This window comes from Lactuca virosa, chromosome 4, assembly GCF_052849685.1.
Source record: "Lactuca virosa cultivar CGN04683 chromosome 4, Lactuca_virosa_CGN04683_v6, whole genome shotgun sequence".
In the NCBI taxonomy this organism is placed as follows: Eukaryota; Viridiplantae; Streptophyta; class Magnoliopsida; order Asterales; family Asteraceae; genus Lactuca; species Lactuca virosa.
In genome coordinates, this window is record NC_136429.1 from 134392674 (window position 1) to 134399263 (window position 6590).

The window sequence follows — 6590 nt, forward strand, 5'->3', positions numbered from 1 at the left end:
ATGTTTAATTAATGATCGTTAGTCGAATCAAGACTAGACCTCATTCATGAAACCATACTATAAGAGAGATATAAGGAAACGACCTATAAAATGATCGTTAAATGGGTGTCCTTTTCACTCTCGCTTTTTTATGTGGTGGATTGTCGTTAACCGACAGGGTTCTTGGGACGATGTCTCGTTAAAAGTGTAACAAATATTAGTACTAAAAACAAAATTCTCGTTCTTAATTATTTTAGGAAAATGTGAATCGTTTCTAATCCATGATTAACACACATTAATTTTTACGAGCACTGTTTATGGAGCTACGTGGATAACCGACACACAGATTTGATATGTAAAAGGATAATGATGTTAACTTGTGGTTGTGGCTTATTGATGAAGTGTGTGTGGATAACCATCACATAAATTTGAGGGCCATAGCTGTAACATCTGAATATTTATGTATTTACCTTTTAACCCACTTAGCATGAGAATTAATTGCATTTTCAACCTTAATATGAGAAATTGTTGCAAAGTGGTCCATAATTGCATTTTCGTAATTATTGGGCAAAGTTCGCGAATACTAGGCGTTTCCCCAGGAACGTTTGGCGTTCGTGCCAGAATCCCAAACCCTAATATTTAGGGTTTAGACCCTATTTAAACTTCCTTAAGTCCTAAACCTGCCTTTTTCATCAGCCTCCAACCCACCTTCGTCCCCAAGCAAACCTTAATCCACTTTTAGAGCCTCTTGAGCATTTTGTGTGTGTTTCGGTGACCTTGAAGGAGATAGGAAGAAAAGAAGATCATCTTGGAGGAGTGGGACTCTTTGGATCCAAAATAGCAACACTATTTGGCATTATTTGGAGGTAAAAAGCTTTGAACTTGATGAAGCTATGCTTAGATCTAGTTTAGCCAAAAGGTTTGTGTTCTTTTGGTCCCATTAGTTTGGTATTTTGAGTATGAGCTACTCCAATCCATTTAAGTTGTCCTTTCAAATGTTTTGGGTGTTTAGAAGCATAAAAATGTGGTCTTGATCATTATTTCCCTTCCATGCATGAGTTACAAGGTCTTAATGGGTTAAATAGTTAGGGTTTTTGTGTTTGGGCACTTATTGGCCATGCAAGACCGTAAAGTTGGAAACTTTATGGTTAAGGATGTTATTTTAGGGTTGAATCTTGATTATGGACAAAAGAGCTTAAGGATTAAGGTTTTAATGGAAAGGAAAGGACTTAGACGCGAATGTTGGGTGTTCCCCAGGAGCGTTAGGTGTTTGTGGTTAGCCACCCTGTTTTTCTGGTCAAGTTATGTACGCTTAGCATACAAGCCGAGTACGTTGGGTGTACTCAGCACAGTTGATCAAGTATGAATTTTGACTTTTTGGACTTTGACCAGGAATTGACCTATTTTGACCAAAGGGTATTTTGGGTATCTTCATATTAATTTAAGTTGGGCCATGATTTGAATAATAGGTGACGGATAGAGCCGATATTTGGAACAGAGATTTATTTAGCTATTTGTTTGGACTGAGATATGAGTTTTCCTCACTGTACTTGTGGGTCGAAGACACCAATGTCGGCCCACTAGATTGTGTATCCTGGTTTAGAGGATGTTTATATGTTATAGTAATCCGTAGATCGGTATCCTGGTATATAGGATTTAGTATGTGGTAGTGGTCTGTAAATCTGTCTGTTGTCTGATAACTGGCTATATGTTAATCTATTGCTGGATATATGTTATATGTAATGTATATGTCGACATAATATGGTTGGGTTGAGGTAGTACTGCTTTGTGTGGTAGCCAACAAACCTGGGAGCAAGCTATACATAAGTTGTGGGCCCGGAGGGCAAGCCAGACTTATATTGTGGGCTCGGGAGCAAGCCAGATATGAGCTATAGGCCCGTTAGGCAAGCCAAACTCATACTATGGGGTCAGGGGTAATCTAGTATTTTAGTTGTGGGCCCAGTATATGCTATTATTGGTTGGGTGTGTTGGTACTCTGCGGGAACTTACTAAGCTTTGGCTTACAGTTTCAGTTTATTGTTCTAGGTACTTCATAGGACGTTGGAAAGCGAAGGCGTGATCGTGCATATCTTCCTGTTTTTATGACATTGGATCTTTAGATACTCTAATTTTGAATAATACTTTTGAAATAATGGTTTTGTAAATACTTTATGGATGAAATGGGTTGTTTTTTAAAAGTTAAAATTTATTATGATTTTTGGGATGTTACAATAACATAATCAAGGGCCATGCGTTTTTTCATGGTTGGTTCACCATCATATTTTTGAGACCTTGGTAACCTAGGCACCAATATATGATATCAAAATCCAAGATTAACATGCCATTGAATAGTTTCAATGAATCTCAAAGATCTAGGAGTTTCATAGTAGTTGAAATTTGTAAAGTGCATTACCTACCTAAAATAAACTTGTAATATGATTACAGTATCCCTTTTCATAAATCGAATTAAAATATGGATCCTAACCTTAAAATAAATTGGGTAATTATTTAAGGATTAAATAAACTAACTAAACTCTTTCTCCTCGCTCTCTCTCTCTCTCTCTATCTATCTATCTCTTTCTCTATTTTAATAGATGTCGGGAAATTATCTTCCTCTTCCTCCTCCCACTAACTTAAACTTCTAACTCGTTTCTATTCTCCAAAGAAAGAAAATAACTAGCATGGTCAACTACCTTGATTGGATGAGGAACCTGAGGATCCCTCTGAGGTATGACAATTGTGAGTAGATGATCGATGATCCAATTCCCAAAATCGATGAACAATCAACTGATGAAGAGAAAACTCTCCATGCAAAACATGTCGATGACTCGAATAAGGTCTCTTGTATCATGATAGTTTCCATGTCCTCGGATGTCCAAAATACATTCAAGAACACTTGGGTCTATGATATGAACTTACAATTGGAAAAAATGTTTCAACAAAGAGAAAGATAAGAACAATTCGAAGTCGTAAAAGCCCTAATGTCATGTAAACTCAAAGAAGGTGGTTCTGTGTACTCGTGTTCTACAAATTAAGAATTACATGGATAGACTAGAAAACATCGATGTTGTCTTTGACGAGAACCTATTACTGGATCTCATGCTTGGTTCCTTTCCAAGTTCATATGATAAATTTATCATGATTTATCATATGATGAGTATGGACATGACAGCTATGGAACTCTACAATTTCCTCCATACAGATGAAGCCGACATAAAGAAAGCTCATGATGTGCCAATTAATCAAGTCCTTTCCATCAAACTTTACATGAATTAATTCTTCAACAAAATGATTTCTCAAATTAAACACCCTGAAAGCCTTTGAAATGGACGAATACCCAAAGAAAATACATTCTTCTGCTTTTTCTTGAAACTTTAAAAGTTGGTCCTTCTGATTCAGAATAAAATAAACACAGCCAAACACATGAAAATAAGAAATGTTAGTCTTTCTAACTATAATAAGCTCATCAGAGGTTTTTCCATGACGTTTCATATTTACTGAACAATTTTAGGTATAACATGCAGTATTAACAGCTTCAGCACATAATGAGAGAGAACAGCCAACATCAACAACCATTGTTCTTCGAACTTCTATGATAGTATGATTTCATCGTTCAATAACTCCATTTTGTTGAGGAGTTCTAATAGCAGCGAACTTTTGAACGATTCCTTTTCTTCACAAAAGCTTTCAAGAGATTCATTTCAAAACTCAGTGCCATGATCACTTCTGAATTGCTTGACTTTCAGATCATATAGAACTTCACTTTGTTTGACCAGTAATATGGTCTCATCAGCAGTAGCATCACTTTTGTTGCATAAGAATATAACCCAAGTAAACCTTGAAAACTTATCAACAATAACCAATGAGTATTTCTTTCCAACATGAGATTCAACTGGAATAGGGCTAAGAAGATCAATGTACAATAGATGAAATGGGTCAGTAATAGATGAACATAAATTAGGTTTAAATGAACACAAACTTTATCCTTGAATAACTTCATCTTAGGTAGCCCTCTCACACGCTGACCATTAGAGATTTTTGATATTGTTTTAAAATTGAGGTGGGAGAGTCTCTTGTACGACAACCAGTTTAGATGAAATTGAAAATGAGAGAAGAAACAACTCCTAAGAGAGTTATCAACTGAAAACATATCTAAAATGTAGATATCACTTCGATGATTTGTTGATAGAACAGTAACACAGTTGGAATCAATAACTTTTCCTTCATGCTTGTTGAAGTGAAGTTCATAATCAACATCACATATTTGACTGATAGAGATGAGGTTATGCTTCAAGCCTTTGACATAAGAAACATTTGGGAATTGAACTATCTTGCACTTGATAGTTCCGAAACCTTTTGTTTTTCCTTTCCCATTGTCTCCATATGTGACTACAGGGCTATCTTTCTTCACATAATCCTCCAGGAGAGACTTAAATCTTGTCATATATCGAGAGCATCCACTATCGAGATACCATATATGCTCTTTACCCTGCATCACTCATACACAATTAGAACACTTTATTGACTCATTTTTCAATGGGTTTGACGGTGGAAGCTTTAGCAGATCCAAAAATGTTATAAGAATCAACAGGAAGACAATTCAAGGAATTTTCTTTCTTCAACAAATTTTTGCTTCTAATAAAACTATTTTCTTCTAGTTTTGTGTTTCCCCAAAAGTACATTGATCAGCCTTATGAGGGATCAACACATCTATAACACTTCCTAATTCCAAAACAGGTTTTTCTTTTAGATTCAAATTTTCGTTTTTCAAATAACTTAGGTTTCCATGGAATAAAAGCATTTTCGTTTAATATAAAAACCCTTTCTTTAGTTCTAGAAAAATTAGAATGATTAGATTTACAAGATGTGGATTCAGTGGTATAATGCTCAAATGATGAACATTCAAAATTACCAGTGTCAGAAGTCATTATGCAATCATGAGCATTATAGTCACTGGTAGTACATTCAGGAGATTTACAAAGAATATCCCTAACAGTATTAATATGACCATTAGACGCTGATGAGTTAGATTTTGCTAGTTACTTTTTTGCTCTACCGACCTTTTTTTTCAGTCTTTTCAAATTGCTTAGCATCACTTGAATAAAGCTCAACATTATACTCTTCATCATAATCAACATTATCTAACTTTTCACTTTCACTTTCAGGGACAAAGCTTGACTTTTTGGTGAACAATGCCGAAGATCTTTCTTTGAAGCTATCCTTCATTATCTCTTTCCTTAAAACCTTTTTTTCTTCAAAATTTTTTAAATTTCTGTACAGGCTGTGAAGATCCATATAGTGAATTTTTTGTCACTGTTATTTAGCACATCAACATGATGTTCCTATTTGTCGTCGAGAGAATCTAGAAACTTTAGAACTAAAATAGATTCATGTTTGAAAATAGAAAATATTTTCATTTCATTAATTAAATAATTAAAACAATTAAAAGTTTCAGTAAAAGATTCATTCCTTTTAGCAAAGAAGTGCTCATATTTGCGATTGAGACTATTTTCTCTGGTGGCTTTGACTTATTTAGTTCCTTCATACGTTACCGTTAGCGTATCCATCATTTCTTTGGTAGAGACACAGTTTTGAACGACGTGATATATATCATAAGGAAGATAGTTACCTATTACAACGTGAGCTCGAAAATCAAGGTTATGTAAGCGCTTATCTTCTTCACTAAACAAATGTTTAGTGGTTTTCTTAATGACACTAGTCTTCACGTCATCATTTGTCTCATCGAAGGTGGGAACATGTGGACCCTTTTCAATAATATCCATCATATCATGATCCATGGTTTCAAGAGCAACCATAGCTTTGTTTTTCCATAATGGAAAGTTCTTTTCATCGAATGTAGGAATTTTATTTCCAGAACTAGCACTTGAGTAGAGTTTAGAGTCAGAAGAAGAAGATGAAGAAGATGGTTTAGTCATTGAGAGATAGAATTACTTGATCTGATATCAATTGAAGGATCAAGATTACAATAGAAAATATCAAGCAATGCCAAGAATAGGAAGAGAGATTAATCAAAAACAATTTTTGATTAAGAAAATCTCTCACAAAGAGAAAGTACACAAAGCGATAGTTTTACATGCAACCTTACTGTAACATATATACTAGGTTGATGACTATTCTAGATTCAAATCCCTACATAACAAGAATTTGAATAACTATGATAACTAATATATATTAAAGATATATACTATACAAAACAGATCCTATCACAAAGATAACGGATCACAAAACTTAACTAACAAGAAACGTATCACGTTGTTCTTAAAGCTTGATTAGCATCTGATTGTGGTGATGCTGATGATTTATTCAGTGTGATAAAGGTTTGACTCATCAGATTATAAGTTTGACCTTATAGAGGTTGTTCCCGTTGGTAGTAGGGGGACAATGACTGTAAGGAAGATGGGGATAATGACTATAAGGAAGAGGGTGGTGGTTGGTGGCAACACCAGAGATAAGTGGTGGCGGTGGAAAAACGTAAGTGGTAGGAGGGATAGGAAGGGGTTGATATGTTTGGTGTGAGAGAGAGGGAGAATGAGGTTTCTAGATCTAATGTTTTGATCTGAGATTTTTAAGTTTCGGATCTAATAATGTCT